Genomic DNA, 19,991 nt, shown 5'->3' on the forward strand with positions numbered 1-19,991 from the left:
AAAAGGTAAACTAGCAATGGCAATAAATATGGGGCTTATTTACAGGTTAGATTTGGAATCCCTGCTGTGAAATGAGATTTTAAATGAATTTTTAATTTAAAATAAATATTTGTAACAAAATATGAATTTGATTTAATGTTGAATTGCTTAAAATTAACAAGGAAGTAAAATGATTCTGAACATTACTGGTTTGTTACAACTGAAGTTTATTTGATACACCTGTTCAGGAAAAAAAATAAATAAAAGTACTATCATTATCAACAATCAATGAAAAATAAGAAAAATGAAAGTTTTATACACTTAACAGGTCTTATTGTTTAAAACAAGTGAAGAGTTTATTTAACGCTGAACAGAAACCACTCATCCTTTAAGTTGCTGCAAAATATAAGTAAAACTAAGATCTATTACGCAAATGTACCATTTTTCCCAATGATGTTACCAATTCTCCCAATTTTAGCTTTAGGGAGAAGTGACTTCTCACTAAATTTTGAGCCTAGCTAGACCCATGCAAGTGGTCAATAATTTATTTATTAAGGTTCAAGCTGTAGTGCTGCTTAGGAAAATTAACTTAATGTTGCTTTTTTTTTTACCAAAAAAATGTGTCTCCTGTTTTTGAAAACCTTCAATTAGGATTTTGCTTACAGCAATAGAGAAACAAGGGCTGTTTGTAAAACATGCATGCCCCCCATATAGGCTCTCCGTTGTAGTGACAGCCATTGTGTGAATATGTCTTTTGTCACTGTGACCTTGACCTTTGACCTAGTGACCTGATAATCAATAGGGGTCATCTGCCAGTCATGATCAATGTACCTATGAAGTTTCATGATCCTACCCATAAGTGTTCTTGAGTTATCATCCAGAAACTATTTTACTATTTCGGGTCACTGTGACCTTGACCTTTGACCTAGTGACCTTAAAATCAATAGGGGTCATCTGCAAGTCATGATCAATCTACCTATCAAGTTTCATGATCCTAGGCATAAGCGTTTTTGAGCTATCATCTGGAAACCATTTTACTATTTCGGGTCACCGTGACCTTGACCTTTGACCTAGTGGCCTCAAAATCAATAGGGGTCATCTGCCAGTCATGATCAATGTACCTATGAAGTTTCACGATCCTAGGCTTAAGCGTTCTTGAGTTATCATCCGGAAACCACCTGGTGGACGGACCGACAGACTGACCAACCGACATGTGCAAAGCAATATACCCCCTCTTCTTTAAAGGGGGGCATAATAAATAGATTTTCACTGATTGGGAAAGTGCCTTTTTCCAGTACTTGATAAAGAAGAAAAAAAATCGCTGGTATTTGATGTCCGACAACACTAACACATCCAAGCAAAGTAACATTTTTGATTTTCCAGAACGATTTAACTGCCTGGGTTTTGGATAATTTGCCAGAAACATTTTTTGTGGTTTATGTTCATTATTCAGTCTTTTCTCATTAATATCAAAAATGCATTCAAGCTTTCTTGTCATGTCATATTATTCATTATGTTTCTTAAAGTAATTGTTCATATAATTCTGATTTGCAGACATGACATGTGAAAGTTCAAGTTCAAGACTTCTAGGCTTGCTCAACTTCAAATATGGCCATCTGGACATGAAGCCATAAAACCAGTCAAACCCCAATGTTTGCCTTCTCTGTTTTATTGCTAAGTGGACAGCCAAGTCAGAAGCCAAATTGGCGGTTTCCTGGCGTGAGTAGCCGTAGCCTACTTCAGCCATTTTTTGCAAATGGCTAGCTAAAAATGCCTCTTGATCTTGCATTAACAAAGTGTGTGGCACAGACCTTAAGATGTCTATTTCATACCTGCCCTTAACCCGATCTTTTAAAGTGGTTATCAGTGGAAGAAACTTCCCGTTCGGGAAACTAGGGGAATCCCCATATTGGTTTCCTGATCGGGAAACTCATAGACAAAATGTCGGGAAATAAAACAGCAATTTTATGGTGGATTCAGAAAATGGACTGGGGGAAAACTTTAATATACAAAAAATCTGTTTTTAACACCGCCTTTCTGTAGAGGAAATACATATCTAAATTTTTACGTTAAGCCCCTGGTTTTCTTTCAATAAGGTTGCAAAATTTGTATTATCTACGTAAAAATGTTAAAATCAGTAGTTTCCCGAATTAGAAACCAAATTTCCTGATCGGGAAACTATCAGCATTGATTGAATAGCTGTTCATACTTGTGGACTCTTTTTTAAGAAAGCCTATTAGTACCACTTACATTTTAAATAAAAGAGTGCAAAAACATAACAACGCGAAAAAGGGCGTTTCTATGCAAATAAATACATTATAACGCTAATAAACGTGTAATAACGCAAAATAAAGGCATAATAGTGCGAAATAAAGGCATACAAATGCTAAAAAAGGCATAATTACGCAAAATTAAAGGTGTACAAACGCTAAAATAGTCGTAATAACGCCAATCTTAAAGGCGTACATACACTTAAAAGGGGCGTAATAACGCAAAGTAAAAGGCGTACAAACGCTTCAAAAGGCGTAATAACGCCAACCTAAATGGCGTACAAACACTAAACAAGGCATAATAACGCAAACTAAAAGGCGTAAAAACGCTTAAAAGGCATAATAACGCCAATTTCAAAGGCGTACAAACGCTTTATAAGGCGTAATAACGCCTTGTGTGCTATATAAAGTGATGGCTTCTTCAAAAACATTAATTTAAACCAAGGCGTTATGAGTACATTTGAGTTTATTATCCCCCGCCATAGGCGGAGGGATATTGTTTTTGCGTTGTCTGTCCGTCCGTCTGTCCGTCCGGCATTTTGTGTCCGGAGCCATATCTTGGAAGTGCTTTGGCGGATTTCATTGAAACTTGGTATGAGTATATATATGGATAAAAGGATGATGCACGCCAAATGGCATTGTACACTATCTGTTAATAATAGAGTTATGGCCCTTTGTATCTTCAACAAATGCTTTTTTGTGTGTCTGGAGCTACATCTTGGAAGTGCTTTGGCGGATTTCATTGAAACTTGGTATGAGTATATATATGGATAAGAGGATGATGCACGTTGGCGTTGTCCATCCATACAGAAAACTTTTGTGTCCAGAAGAATATTGGCGGGGGATTTCAATTCAATGAATTTGCTTGTTGAATTTGTAAAGACAATTTCAGTCTTTCTGGAAATCGTCCCTGAAAGCCACAATAGGCAACCAACATTTCAGGGGTGTGATTGAGGCAAAGTCAGAGGAGAGGAAAATTCTGTTGACTGATTTTGACTACGCGAATGGCGCGCATAACGCAATGACAAACATAAAAACAGACATTAAAATAAACAACTTTTTGAACTTCATAACAATATTTCTTTATAAAAACCTGTTAAACTTCACATTTAACATACTGAGGATGCAAAGTAAACAGTTAAGTAAGTATTTATTGTGATCAATAGCAGCAGTTTTTCAATGTATTGAATGACAGTTAATAGACTAAATATAAACAAACACACTTGAGTGTTCTTCTGGTGTTAATGATGTATTAACTGAGTTAAATTAATATATTTAATTTGTTTACCTTTCAATATCTTGCATTTCACATCTTCACTCAGTTCAAAGCTATTTCAGACTCAGTTAACTGAACAGCGTGACAAACAAAATAAAGCAGAATATGCATATGAATCTGATTATACACAGACCCACAGACATATAATAATCAAATCATGTTTGTCTATTTCCATGTTCGAACGATACTCTCTAAATTGTTTTACTTCGTGAGTAGACTACACTCCAATTTGCAAACACTGGTTTCCGTGACACAAATTCAATGGGCACATTTCTTAACAAAATATGTGTTGCTTGTATCTAAAACGTAGTCTTTTTTTTAGACAAACACATTTCATTATTCCTATCAGACTAGGTGATGGCAGTCGTTTATACGATTGCTATTTGTTATTTCAATAATCTTAATTTTCTCTTCACAACGGCGCCATTTGCAAACAAATCACATAGCGCATTTTAAGAACACAATTTTAATTGGAAGATTGGGAAACGACAGCCAATTATATGGCTCGTTTTAAAAATGCTTAGGCAGAATCTACCAGTGTAAAATGCGGAGAGATTTCGCGGGCCGCGGATATTTCGGGCCGCTTATGAAATAGGTGGTAGCCCCTCTCCCCCACATTTTTTAAGACGAATTTACGCAAATCTCAGAAGTGACATCCGAGACAACCCGATCCGCGGAAATCCGCGGATCTGCGGAAAAATCACACCCCTGACATTTGTACGGAATCAACTTATTGTCATTCCCTATGAATGGATTGGTTTTATACACAATACTCGATAAAGCAACAATGCTGTTATTGTAACCATCCACACCGGAAGGTGACAGTACGGTGGCGATTACGCGTCATAATGATGATGATAACGCGACAGTTCGATTACGAAAACGCAATATTACGGCAATGCGATAATGATAACGCGACTGTACGATAATGACAATGCAATATATAACGGCATTATGATGGTGATAATGCGACAGTACAATGCTGACAACACAAGGTTTTATCGCCTTATCGTCAGTGTACTGTCGTAATTTCGCTTTTTTGTTATCAAGCTACTATCATCATGATTGCGCGTTTGCATCGTTGTAATATCGATTATTGCGTTAAAGATCAACCCGTTCATAGACAATATCCATATCAGGATTGCGTACATTTGCACGTTTGCAGTTAGTTAGACAGCTTGATTTCAATTTTCAATCTTAAGTATCGTGGCTAGATTTTTTCATTTATAAACCGAAATGAAATATACAAGTTTATTTGTATGTGATGAATGCAACTAATAACTTTAAAAATGACAATTAAATCTTTGTCATCAATTTAATTATTTAGAAACGTACAGTTTAAACTTAAATTTGTGAAATTAAGATATACACAAAATATCTTTTTTCAAATGTATTGCTTGTTCAACATAACCAGAGATGACACATTTTCAGTTAAAATACTATTTCAACTTGTGTCGCTCGTAATACCCATGTCAAAAAATAACCCACTTTCATACCAAAACACACTTAAACCAACATAAAACTGTGTTTTTTCTGAGTTTTTCTTGGCAGAAGTTGGTTCTTGCTAATTAAAGCGAGTTTTATTTGCGCTAAACTGTGCTTAACTGAGTTAAAAGTTGGCCCCGCCCACCCAAAATTGCCTTTTACTATAATACCTTCATTGCTACACCGGTATACTTCAAATTGATACTAAACCTCTCTTATGACAACACGGTCAATCTCAACTATGTATGGCCCCATTACCAACCCTGGGGCGCCCCGCCCGTATAGGCCATGCCCACCCAAAATTGCCTTTTACTATAATTTCTTCATTTCTACACCGATATACTTCTAATTGATACTGAACTTCTCTTATGACAATACGGTCAATCTCAACTATGCATGGCCGCATTACCAACCCTGGGGCGCCCCTGGATCAAACATACAGCGATGGGATACGCGTTGGCCTCTGTCGCACCATCTCTAGTTTAAGATGATTTTAAGTTATACAAAGGCGTCAAAATACGTATCTAAGTGGTAAAGGATTAAGTGGAAACATTTAGGGAAAAGAAGACATCATCTCAATGATTTAGACTTATAAACTGACCATCATACACCTATTTCTATATACATGTATTTCGATTTTGGGTATGAGTTTTCTTTGATTGTTACTAGGTGACCAAAATAGGTATGAATAACTTTTGACCACGGTGCAAGTTGAGTTGGGTATTAATCGACCAGTTCCCCGTTTATTACCTGTTAGGTGTGTGATTTTTCCTCTTTTTTGCTGATTTCCTCCCTTTCAATGTCAAACTCATTTTATAAATACTTTGCTGGATCTATATACAAATGAAGAGTAAAGTTGAACCCGATACGTAATGCTGCTTGAGTGATGAAACTGTATAAACATATATTAACCAGCATGTGCACTTGTGCGTCTGGATATTTTGGATCATGTTTACGTTACTTACGTATGGACAGTTACGGCCCATATTTAGCAAAAAAGGACTGTACAACTGTGTAACATGTAAATCTATAGTGGTTTTGCTACAGGGATGATACTTAACAAACACATTTCAGCATGTAAATGTATGCACTTAAGTATCTTGATGCATTTAACATGTAACCATATTTAAGGACCCTTTTTGCAAAACAACAACAACAACCCAAAAGCATTAAAGCCTTTTGTCGCGTATAAAACACTAACTGTGTAACTGCTAGCTCGATTATACGTGTCTTACAATAATATTAATAACCTCGTGTTTGTAATTCCATTAGTGTTCAATGCTCCTGCTGCATAAATTATCAAGTCATCTACGTCAAACGTGATGTAAAAGAGCTACGCCCAATTACAGAAACACTATTTATATTTCTAAATCACTCATCCAGGAACATAGCTATTATATGACATATATTTATACATTGAAAAGGAATTATTAAAAACATTTGAATTAATTAATAGTGGGCAAAAAAGATACGCCTTTTCGAGCGTTATTGCGCCTTTTAAGCGTTTGTACGCCTTTCAATTTGGTGTTATTACGCCTTTTTAGCGTTATAACGTGTTTATAAGCGTTATAATGCGTTTGTTTGCGTTATTACGTGTTTGTTAGCGTAGTTACGCCTTTATTTGCGTTAATACCACTTCAAACTATTTATTTTTTAATTTTCAGTGGTATTAATGGGCTTTTGTACTTTTCTGATCTTTGTTCTTTGCACAATTTTCTGATAAGCCTGAATTTTCCAGTATGAATGCATAGAACTAGTGCCAAATTGTTTAGGAAAACGTCCACCTTCAACTTTTGATGCCATGTTTGTGTTTATGTCTAGAAATAATACATGTATACATAAACTGGATACATATGTACTTTTTCCTGATTATGAAACTATGTTTCCCAATCAGGAAACCTCTGAAACTGTCATTTCTGATAGTTTCCCGATCTGGAAATTTGGTTTCTAATTCGGGAAACCACTGATTTTACCATTTTTACGTATATTATACAAATTTTGCAACTATATTGAAAGAAAACCAGGGCCTATAAAACAAAATTGCACGATAAAAATTTAGATATGTATTTCCTCTACCAAAAGGCGGTATTGAAAACAGATTTTTTGTGTATTAAAGTTTTCACCCAGTCCTTTTTCTGAACCCACCATAAAATTTCTGTTTTATTTCCTGATCGGGAATAAAAATGCAAATTTTGTCCATGAGTTTCCTGATTAGGAAACCAATATGGATATTCCCCTAGTTTCCCGAACGGGAAGTTTCTTCCACTGGTTATGGGAACTGTGAACATCTTTTTGCAGCTCTTCCCATTGGAATCCCATCCTCTACCACAGTTTGGTAGGCTTTTGTAAAATCCCCAGGGTCATACTTCCTGTAAGAGCCTCTTTTTTTCTCCTCACCATTTTTGGAATGGGGTCGGGTCCCTTTGGATTGAGAAAAATCCCGGCATTTTTACCAAAATTGGTAAATATATCATAAAATGTTGTTTTTTTGCTATTAACAAATGCTTCAAAAGTAAGAATAAGTGTTTTAAATATTAAATTTAATAAAGTGTTAATTGTAGAGCTGGATGGGAGATTATCTAAATGTTGATCTAACAAGAGATGTGTTTGTTAGAAACATAATGCCCCGTAATGCGCCGCTTTGAATTATTCTTTTGACCTTTGAACTTGAAGGATGACCTTGACCTTTCACCACTCAAAATTTGCAGCTCCATGAGATACACATGCATGCCAAATATTAAGTTGCTATTTTCAATATTGCAAAAGTTATGAAGAAGGTTAAAGTTTTTGTTAAAGTTTTGAATTTGTTTTTTTTACCTTTGACCTTGAAGAATGACCTTGACTTTTCACCACTCAAAATGTGCAGCTCTATGAGACACACATGCATGCCAAATATCAAGTTGCTATCTTCAATATTACAAAAGTTATGACCAAGGTTAAAGTTTTCGTAAAAGTTTTGGGACCCACACACACACACACACACACATACAATGACAAACAGGCCCAAAACAATATACCCCTGATCTTTCGATCCGGGGGCATAAAAACATAAATTTATATGTTATTGTTATTTTTTAAACCTGTCAATTGTAAATGTTAAGGTCAAATATGGGAAAACAGGGCTATAGATAACCAGCGTACTTGCGTTATAACGCTATTTAAATAACCAAAAATGTAATTAAATTCAAAATAAAGCGTACCAAAACGCAAATAAAAATTTAATAACGTAATTCCAGTAAAAAACCTTGCGTAACAAAACGCAATTCTTACGAACACAGGGCGTATTTTTAGAATGGTTATTTTTGGTACAAAAATGTATCGGATAGTTTATATGGTGTCCTATGAAGAAAAGAAGACAATCTTTCCAGTGGTTATCAATATTTGGGGTATTATTGTTATTATTATTCATAGCCATGTTTGATTTCTACTTTCATTTTCAAGGTATTCAACTCAAAATGACCCGAAAACGGGGTACATCGCTTTAAACAGCCATAACTTCATCAATTTGAGCAGCGATTTTCACGAACTCGGTCTTATTCAACGCAAAAATGTATGAACTTTGATAAGAAATTCAGTAATTGTTTGTTGTTATGTACAGGTACCTTTTTGAATTCCATTTGTATGAATAATATTGTTACCTTAGTAGATTTTTTTTTATATATGTTATTCCCTAAATTACCCAATTGAGTTAAAAAACCCGGAATGAAAAACCCAATTAAGCTCAAAAGTAGGGGGTGAAAATTTTTGCTAAAACTCTATTGAATTTACAAAAACCCAATTGTTGTCAAAAACAGGGGGTGAATTACCCAATATACCCCAAAAGTTATCTATAGCCCTGGGAAAAATATATACTTTTTTCCATTGGGAATGGGGTTGCATACCGACCCCAATTTTGAACAAAAAAACACACTGAAATATATTTCAAACTGTTTTTGTAATTGCCAAATACAGTTCCTTTATTGATGGAATATCTTCATTATCAATAAAAACGATGTAAAGACTCTAACAACTTTTACACGTTTTATATATTGAACAGTATCACCCCAGGAAACCCGATACCTTGTGAGCAGCGTAATACCATTCGAGCAGCGTTGTATTTTAGCGTGAACTTACATAGGGTAGGTAAATTGTCCATTTTGAAACAACTGTGTATTAACATTGAATACAAAGGAATTGGTCTACATGTAGAAAAAATCCTGACAAATTTTCCTAAAATTAGCGAAATGTGGCTCCCTGAAGAAGAAGATCGGACGAAATGGGCCATGTTCAGGCACTTAGGGGAGAAAAACTGCTTTAATTTGCAAGCCACTACGATAATTAAAGGATTTTTACAAACTTACACATGTCTGCCATAACCTCTCAGCAGGTTTTCTCAAGAAAACTATTTCTTGTGGAGAAATTTGCGTTTTAAATGACCATGTTTGGAAAACATGGATACCATCTGGAGATGTATAGGAAACCCCATGAGAGCAGCGACTTAATTATTCTTTTTCGTGACAAAAAAAACAAATTTCCAGCCATTTTGTTGCAATTTCTTTGCTTTGTAGGTAGGGTCGGGTTACCCAAACCACAAAATTTATTTTGTTTGGCCTTTCTATGATAATATGCTTTACGAGTGAAGCAGACTAAGGCCTAAGAAAAAAACATGTTTGTTTCAGGTTACCAGACCGACCGTGTCAGTTTACCCCCAACTGCAATTTTTTTAATATTTTTTTTTAAATAAAACAAAGGATGTGTTTGTCAGAAACACAATGCCCCCTTCTGCGCCGCTTTGAAGTCATATATTTGACCTTTGACCTTGAAGGATGACATTGACCCACTCAAAATGTGCAGTTCCATGAGATACACATGCATGCCAAACATCAAGTTGCTATCTGAAGCGACATAGAAGTTATGAGCATTTTTCAAAACCTAAATGCGAAACCTAAATGCACAGTGTGACGGAAAGACAGACAGTTGGACTGTCCGATCACTATATGCCCTCCTTTGGGGGCGTACAAAAATCATGACAATATTGTTTTACACTATTCGGTCGCGATTTAAACAGCAAACCCCGCAGTTTATACCATGCCGATATCGTCGAAAATGGCCGTCTGCTCGAGCGTGGTGGCTTGACACGAAGGCTGAGCCGCCATTTTCTTCCGCCATTTTGGAATTCAGCGTAGCAAAAAATCCAATGACCGGGCAAAGTCATATTTATATCGAATAACACCTGACTTATTTTAAAAAGGAAATACATTTGAAATATTATTTCAAATTATTGTAATTTTCGGTAGTATTTTTATAATTTAATTATATCAAGAGAGCCTGAAAGGCCCAAAGTCGCTCACCTGAGATAACAAGATATTATTGGGACAAATCTTCTGACTAAGTTTCACTAAGATCGGAAAATATATTTGGCCTCTTGAGTGTTAACAAGGTTTTACTAGTCTATAGCCAATTAGCCATATAAGGAAAAATGCCCCGCCCCCTCTGGCATGTTTTTCAACCAACCGGCATCATTTTTAACTCATCCAAGATATTATCGGGATGAGTCTTCTGACCAAGTTTCATGAAGCGACAGAAGAGTAGACAGTAAATGTGGCCTCTAGAGTGTTAACAAGATTTTACTATAGCCATATAAGGAAAAACGCCCCGCCCCTTGGAAGCCATTTTTTCAAGCAAACATAATTATTTTCGAACTCATCCAAGATATCATTGGGACAAATCTTCTTACCAAGTTTTATGATGATCGGAAAATAAATGTGACCTCTAGAGTGTTAACAAGGTTTTACTAAAGCCATATAAGGAAAATAGCCCCGCCCCTGTGGTGGCCATGTTTTTCAACCAACCGGCATCATTTTTAAACTCGTTCAAGATATTATTGGGATGAATCTTCTGACCAAGTTTCATGAAGATCGGACTATAAATGTGGCCTCTAGAGTGTTAACAAAATTTTACTATAGCCTTATATAGCCATATTAGGAAAAATGCCCCGCCCCTTGGCGGCCATGTTATTCAAGCAAACGTAACCATTTTCGCACTCATCCAAGATATCATTAAGACAAATCTTCTGAGCAAGTTTCATGAAGATCGGACAATAAATGTGGCCTCTAGAGTGTTAACAAGGTTTTACTATAGCCATATAAGGAAAAATGCCCCGCCCTCTGGCGGCCATTTTCCAACCAACCGGCATCATTTTCGAACTCGTCCAAGATATTATTGGGATGAATCTTCCGACCAAGTTTCATGAAGATCAGACAATAAATGTGGCCTCTAGAGTGTTAACAAGATTTTACTATAGCCATATAAGGAAAAATGCCCTGCCCCTTGGCAGCCATGTTTTTCAAGCAAACGTAACCATTTTCAAACTCATCCAAGATATCATGGAAAGAAATCTTCTGACCAAATTTCATGAAGATTGGACAATAAATGTGGCCTCTAGAGAGTGAACAAGGCAAATGTTGATGTCGCACAACGGACAACGCACGACGGACAAAAGGCCATCACAAAAGCTCACCATGAGCATGTTGCGCTCAGGTGAGCTAAAAACCGATCGTTCCCTCTATGCGAAGTTTGATAGCTTCGCGTTCGTTTTTATGTTAATGTTATGGCACGCGGTTGGACACATAATCCGAAGAAACTAGGTTTTTCATGAGGACATAGGTTCTCGAGCGTAAACTAATGTTTTCAAATGAGAACCTAGATTCTCATGAAAAACCTAGTTTCTAATGAGAACCTAGGTTCTCATGAAAAACTAGGTTTATGAAATCCCAAGAAACCAGGTTTTTCATGAGAACCTAGGTTCTCATGAGAAACTAGGTTTATGAAGTCTCAAGAAACCAGATTTTTCATGAGAACCTAGGTTCTCATTTGAAAACCTTAGTTTACGCTCGAGAACCTAGGTTCTCATGAAAAACCTAGTTTCTTCGGATTATGCGTCCAACCGCTTGTCATATGTTTCCGTGTTTTATTAAATGAAATAGTAACCTCAAGTGTGAAACAGTACTTGATTACGCCAAAAAAAATTAAAAAATCGTTCATTATCGTTCATATAAGATGCAATATCAAGAAACAAAGCATATATATACATGTATTTCTTATTACAAGCTTTAGTAGCCTTCCATTCAAGTACCCAAATAAAACAAGAGCACCGCATAATGGGTGCCACGCTCGGCTGCGGGTGCAGTTTTTACTAAATGAAAGCTTGTCAGAATTTTTTTTGTTTTTTTTTTGTTTTTAGAGGTCACAGTGACCTTGACCTTTGACATAGTGACCCAAAAATGGATGTGGCATGTAGAACTGATCAAGGTGCAGCTACATGTAAAGTTTCAAAGTTGTAGGTTGAAGCACTTTGATTTAAGAGCCAATGTTCAAAACCTTAACAAAATGTAAAGGTTTTAGCACAACGCGGACAGCGGACGACAAGCTGGCTATGACAATACCTCGGGTTTTCTCCGAAAACAGCCGAGCAAAAAATGAATAAAAAATCCCTAGGCTACCTACCGACCTTGTTTTTTTTGCCAAGGAGACCAGACCTATTTTTTGTTCGGCCTTATCTCAATAAGGCCTTTATCTGTAATATCTTGCATTGTTTTGTGCATAACTTTCATTTAAATTATTTAAAACATGTTGGTATAAAATCAGTACGAATATCAAACATTTTCAAACCAAATAAAAAAAATCACGACCTACCGACGCTCATTTTTTTGAGCCTGTAACCTGAAACACACATGTTTTTTCCTTAGGCCTAACTCTCAAACATTGGAGTTGCTGTTAAATAAAGTAAAACTTTAATGTTGATTATCAGGGATAAGTTTAAAGGCATAAAAAGCACTAGCTAAAGAAACTTCAGCGTACAGTTTATATAGTATTGACAGACCTGTACGCTGAAGCCAACCCCGTATCGAAAGTCAACCAGAGACGTAACATATTTATGTCACGCTATAAATCAATGAAAGCTCATTTTCTTGGATACATTTCTACATATATAAGTGAATGAATATAAATTACTGCATCGGGGAATATTTTAAGGTTCAAATGTTTCAAATGCATCTTACAATAGATGAAAATAACTCTCATCAGTCTGAAATTCACAAATTTGACGCCATTGTCGCTCTGTCATGTGACAAGTGTTCATTTGGATACTTTCGGATCGACCTTGACATTTTATGCTGAAATTGTACACATTACTTTCATTTTCTGAAATCTATTATTTGTGATTAACAACTAACGTCTGGTGGATTATACAACTGATTTCAGTGTGAATCAGGTAGTTTTAAATTATATTTACTTTGAGTTTGTATTTACACTACAATTTGTTTACAAAACAAGCCAGAATAATCTAAAATACCGGGAAATGTCATTCTGAATTTGCAAACACTTGAGCACATGGTATGATATGATATGATAAAATCGAAATAACGTCATATGACCGTGAAATCTCGGGAGATTCGCATTTCAAGAAAGTCTGTCACATCGCTGTTTTTCTCAATATGTAAGAGCAGAAAAGATAAATTTTAAATGTTTAAGATAGTAGTTTGTGAAAGAATATATCAGTTAAATGTGAAAAATGTCAATCTTTCCGATCAAGTGGTTGATTTGGGCCAATAACTGCATTTAAAAGCTGTTTTGGACAGGTCTTTGTTAACTGTCAACTTTTTGGGAATTTCTGGTTGCCTTTCTAATGGGGTTGGTCCATAAGGCCAAAAAGAAAAATAGTTGTGTTTCAGGTCACCTCCTGAAAAAAGTAGGGTCGGCTAAGGTAGGAAAAACTTATTATTATTTAAAATTCTTTTTATTTTACATGTTTTCCATAAATCAGTGTAAAGTGTTGAACACTGTTCTAATATCTAAATATAGCAGTTTGGATCAGTTATATAAAATATTTGTTGTTAGATATTTCACACAATGTTAACTCTTTACCATCTGAAGGTGAAAATTTTCATTATGCTGCAGACTACTTTTAGTTCTCTAAAATTGGGAAAAACCTTTTATATGTAAATAGTTCTAAAAAGTAATGTTGCAAAAGGAGGTAGTACTTTTGATAAGCAATTTCTTTTTTTTATTGCCACAATGCTTTTTGAAAGTTGTCTGCTGTATCAAATAGTAAGGCACATAACTGTGGCGATAGGTGGAAAGGAGTGAACTCATCTTTGTGACTTCAATCCAAAATGCAAATTTCTTGTGTTTTAATGGCATGTTCCGGCATGATGAATACATTTGTTCAAACTGACGGACAAAATGGACGACGCCATGTTTACAATCAAACGGAACGCCGGATATCGATTTTGCGGGAAAAACAGGCTGGTCCCCCGATTGCACAATGTGTATAATATAAAGCGTTCGCGGCGACGGGATGTTATTTTGCAGGTCACAATACAATAATTCTGGTAATCGCCTAATTCGACCGGACGGAGATGGAAAAAAATCGCCGAACTCGGAACTCGACGGGGAAAAATTAACAAAAAAGGCAAATATTGGATAATAAGTTTTTGGGTCGGCCCCAAAAAGATAGTGTCGGTCGGGTGACCGGAAACTATTTTTCTTTTTGGCCTAACTATAATGTCGCGCCAGTCAAAATCATAAAAAGCGACATTTAAAGTTATAGTAGCCAGAACTAAAAAAGCACCAGACTTGATTTAAAATATGTTTATTTACAGTCCGTATAGCCATAAAATGGTTAATTAGGTCATCGTTAAATGAGCTATGTATTAACAACACGTGACTTCTGTTGAGTATGCGTGGTATGCATGTTAACAGTTGAAAATGCGCAGTTGTCGAAAATACCCATATGTGGAAATTACCCGATCGGGCCGATGTCACAATATATTGTTTAATTTTGTCAATGTTAGGGTGTTCAGTCACGTGACGTCAATAGTGAGACAAAAATAGTATTGAATCGAGAGCGAGTCGATGACGCGCGATTCAGTGCTTTTTCGGGAGGATACCCTTGCTAATAAGTGCTTTCCGCGGAGATTCCGTTTTTGATTGGTTGATATTATCCAATCAAAATATTCGTTACAAAATTATCTATATGATGGTGGTCGGCCGAATTTTCTGCGATCTGCGGCTGCAGAGATGTAACATAAACAAAAACAATGTCGAGAATTTAGACTAGAAAACATGTAAATTTCTTTTTCGGCCAGGTATCATTAGAAAGGTAAACTTTTCAGGAATCGATTGCAATAGTTATTATTCCAATTGCGCTTGAAATGATCAGCGGAAGCATGGCGAAATGAGACCACTGTATGAAAATTTTCCCACCCGGCGTAATCAGTCATGGCGGACGTATGTCGTCAACGCTTTTTCAGTATTGACAATGCAACTTTATTTTCGATTTAACTGGGCCGAATCGTAACGATTTTAAATACATTTAATGCGCATACAAGTTGTAAATATCATGTCCCAAAATGTATAACTTGCCTTATTTCGACGAATATTCTCGGATTAAAAAAAATCCATTATGTAGTTTGTTTACAAACTAATAATTTATAAAGTAACTGTCAATTCTTCGAGACAAATAAAAAGGGTATGACAGATTATTGTCACTGTCAGATACTGTTCCGGATGTATGCCAGTGTGGATAAAGTGTTTTTTATTGTTGCTTGTGTGTTGATAATGTCGGTGCTACCTAATTTACTGGCAAAAAGCTTATTTTATAACCATGAAATGTAATAGAAATTTGGACATACTGAAAGTGAAAGTAGAGCTGACATGATTTCGGATAGTGTTTTAGTATAGCATAATATCAACAATCAATCTGTATTTTGACTTGCTTATATGCTGTATATTTTGCCATGCTTTCAATGTTCATTTTTCAAGAATAAAAATGTTTCTTTGCATTGATCTTTCCGTTTTTACACATGTTTCACGGTGTTTTTTCCACGTTGAATTCGGTTTGATTTTAAACTCGAGAGCTGCAAGAAGGATACACAGAATTCATACCCGGTAGGTTTGTGTTTGTTGTGTTTGTATTTTGTTCTGTTTTTTTACCTTAAATTGTTTAATAAATTAATAATCGTGAATGAAAATATTCTAATTTTTGCTGGGAAACATTTAACGTTTAAAATCTAATAAATTGATTCATGTATTATGCGGCCAGTTAACTCAGTTGGTTAGAGTGTCGTGTTAATAATGCGGAGACGTGGGTTCGACCCCCACACTGGCCAATATTACTATTCTTCATAAATGTTACATAGCGAAAATCAGGATTTTTTCTTAATTTAAATCTAAAATGAAATTTGTTTTCACTCTTGTTACTTGTACCAACAATTATGTAAATTTAAGAAAATCAAAAGATGCATTGTAGTAATTACAGTATCATCATAAAGACATTGGATTTTTTCCCCTAAAAAATAATGAAGTAACCGATTTTTTTTCTGTTTAATTTTAATTATCGCATGAAAGTTTTACAGATGAACATTTATCAATTTTAGATTAGCCATGGCAGAAGCACAACCATGCTTCGAGGAACCTCAAAATGATAAAAATTTGACGATACAAAAACTAATGCAGTTGAGAGCGAATTGTAAAAGCGATATGGAATGTTCAAATATTCTCATAGAAAAATATAACTTCAACGCAAATAATAGGGATAGCCTAAGGAGAAAAATTTCAAAATGCTGTGAAAAGGTTAAATTACTAAAGAAGAACAAAAGTAAAAAACTGAGTCTTGGTGACTACCTATCATCTGAATTTGTGTTGACTGATAAATCAGAATCCATTGCAGGGTCATTTGAAAATGAACGACAACAAGAATTAGCTAAAAAAATCTTAAACCAAACAAAAAGTGTTGTTGAAGAAAATAGGCAAATGAAAAGAAGCTATGCAGAGCTTGAGCTTGAACATGAAAATCTTGAACATAAAGTAGATGATCTTACAATCAAATTAAATCTGGCAATTTCAGCTTTAACAAAAGCAAGTGAAGACTATCAAATGAGAGTTAATGACAATGAAGAATCAAATAAAACAATTAAAGAAAGTGAGTTGAAGTTTCAAAATCAATCAGAGACTGTAAAAAAACTAAGTGAAAAATTATTAGAAACCCAGAAAAAATTATCAAAGAGCAATTTACGAAATGTTAACAAAAAACTGAAAAGAAGGGATGAAACGGTAGATTTATTGAAAAGTAAAGTTTCTGAAATTCAATCAGAGAACAAAAAATTGAGATCTGATTTAAGTGAAAAAGAGGAGGCATTGCGTTTAGAAAATGAGACAAAATCTGAAATGAAGACTCAGAAACATCAACTGCAAAAGAGTATATCCAAATTAAGAAAACAAGTGGATCATTTGAAAGCTAGTGTAAAAGACATGAAGCAAGAACACGAAGAAAAGACTTGTAAATTTGAAAATGAAATTGATCGAAAATCTAAAGAAATAGAACAACTAAAAAATGTCTTTGATATTTTAGAGTCCGAATCAGTTCAAACTTTTTGTGAGGGCAAATATACTAATGAAGTTAGGGAATGTTGTATGTCTTTACTTACGGAATGTAATGTAAGCATGAACAAGCTGTCAGATATAATTAAAACTGTTTTGTTTACCTTTACAGGGAAAGTCCCTGAAAGACTTCCAAGTAAAGCGCTGTTAAGTTGGATGATGGCTGAAGCTAAAATGGTTGCATCGCGACAGGTAGCACAGGCCATGTTGGAGGAGTTCGATCCTTTATCAAAATCGGGCAATGTTTTACATCAAGATGCAACCACCAAGTTTCATGACCATTATGAAGGTGCCCAAGTGACATTAAAAAATGGTAAGTCATTGACCATCGGCCTTAGACAAGTAGCTGGTGGGGATGGCTTGTCATATAGTAATGTTTTTCAAGAAATGGTTTCTGACTTGTCTGAGTCCCTTGGTAAAGGTACGGAAGAAAATAGGGCTAAATTGATTTGTTCTATAAAAAGTTTTATGAGCGATCAATGCGCCACAAATAATGTGTTCAACGAAAATATTGAAACTTTGAGGAACACCCTTATTCCGGCATTTGTGCAAAATTACGACAAATTATCTGAAGATGAAAAGAAATCAATATCTGAAATGGGCCATTTTTCATGCAGGTTGCATTTGTTGGCAAATTTTGGCACGGAAGCAGACAAAGCACTGTCTAGTTTTGAACACATTGTTTGTGATGGCAAAAATCCTCATTCATTCAATAGTAATGAAAGCGGGTCTATTCGTTTAGCACGCACCGCGGCTAAAGCCTTTACCAAGAGAGGGTCAGACAAGGCAGGTGTCCATAGTTATTTTGAAACCTACATGAAGGGAAAAGATGAACGTAATCAATTAGTGACGTTTCATGGTCATAGGATTAATGTTGTATTTCATGATTGTGCTGCCGTCTACCACCATAGCAAAGATATTGAATCATTTTTAAATGATTGGCCAGACAAAAATGGTCTTTTAATATCAGTTCATTTTGATGTTAAGGAGCCTGCATACCTTGCTGGGTGCAGAGCTATGGGCATTCTTGACAAATTAGTAACAGGCCCTTTTTGGCGCATTCTCGAACAAACTGGGTCAATACTATCACTCAATGATGACCTATTACAACTAAAACTAACTTTGACAAATTGGGCCCAGGATGGTAAAATACCATTGTCAGGTGAATCTATGTTCGATGAAAATAATGTTCCTATTATAAAGGATGAAGTATATCATTCGCTTTTTAAGGAAACAAATGATCCATCTCTTGATGCCCTGACTGTTCTAGCCTTAGAACTGTTGTGTGCTCAATTGCTCATTTTGCTTGAAAGGCAGGCCAAGACCCAACTACCTGAAGGAAAGTATCATAATCCAAATGAGTATCTAATTGAAATGGCTTCCAATGTCCCCAAAACAAATGCAATCTCTGAAAGAGATATGGCTGTCCTGGACAACTTACTTAGAGCCAAACCAGCATCATCAACTTTAACATTGGAAGCAATAGTTATGTGCACAAAAAACAAACCTTTTTCATGGCTTAGATCACTGGATGAACCAACCCGAAATGAAATTCTAAATGATGCAAGAGAAATGGCGGTATCAGTTAAGAAAACATTTCGCGAAAGAAAGGAAAAGCTCGAACTGGACATGAAATCAAAATTAAGGGCAAAACAATTGAAAGTTGAAGCTAAAGAAAATAAGGAAAAACATTCAAAAATCGAATTGAGTAGAGAGATTTCAAAATATGGAGGACCTTGGGGGTTAGAAGAGTTGGAAAATGCTCAAAACACATTGGAAAAAACTGAATTCAGAAAAGCACTTTTAATCCAAATAAAATTCCACAAGTCAGTTCTAAGGTCAAAAGGTCGAAAAGAATTATTTCAGGAGACATGTCAGAAACGTAAATATTCAGATGCAGAAATTGTAAATAATTTGAAAGAAATTTTAGAACAAAACGATATAAACGACATTGATACCGAAGAAATAAAGCCCGGTCTGTTTTACAGAGACCTAGATGAATCAAGATCGCAAATTAATGTAAAGAAGAACGAACTTACTGAAACACTGTTTAAAGCTAGAGAAAAAAGGAAACTTGATCAACAGAAAAAAACACTGCCAGAGTATATAGAAAATCCAAATAAACTAGTTGGGAGAAATATTCAACACAAATGTGTTGAAAATGGATCTGAAATGTGGTTCAATGCAAAAGTATTATCTGTGAAACAGGTGAACAAAGACACAATTAAAACAGAGTACAATGTCCAATATGAAGAGGACAAGGACAGTATCTGGTTCTTCCCTCTGTTGATAGATCTGAAAAAAGGGGACCTGATGATTATGTAGAACTATTGTGAAATGGCGAGGAGTACATGTTTCTATAGAATTTTACATCATTTCAAATGATGTAGAATTCTATAGAAACATGTACTCCCTGCATTACATATTGCATTCATTTTATTGATCCTTTGCCTTTTGTATGTACATGTCAAAATGATCCATGAAGCAATATATTATTACACTACATAGCCTGGCCTTTCAGAAAAAGTAATCATTTATATAGTTTTGTTCAAATTCTAATT

At 35.4% G+C, this 19,991-nt stretch overlaps 1 protein-coding gene and 1 non-coding gene across 2 annotated transcripts in view; one reads left to right on the top strand and one right to left on the bottom strand.

The window, feature by feature from the left end:
• The window catches only part of LOC127865756 (mitotic spindle assembly checkpoint protein MAD2A-like), a 50,789-nt gene that overhangs the window by 29,676 nt on the left and 1,122 nt on the right, over positions 1 to 19,991 (bottom strand). The gene's annotated exons all lie outside the window — the stretch shown is intronic.
• On the top strand, positions 16,088 to 16,160 carry Trnai-aau (transfer RNA isoleucine (anticodon AAU)). The gene has a single exon. It is a non-coding gene; the product is annotated as a tRNA-Ile (tRNA).

This window comes from Dreissena polymorpha, chromosome 2 (genome assembly GCF_020536995.1).
Source record: "Dreissena polymorpha isolate Duluth1 chromosome 2, UMN_Dpol_1.0, whole genome shotgun sequence".
Taxonomy (NCBI): Eukaryota; Metazoa; Mollusca; class Bivalvia; order Myida; family Dreissenidae; genus Dreissena; species Dreissena polymorpha.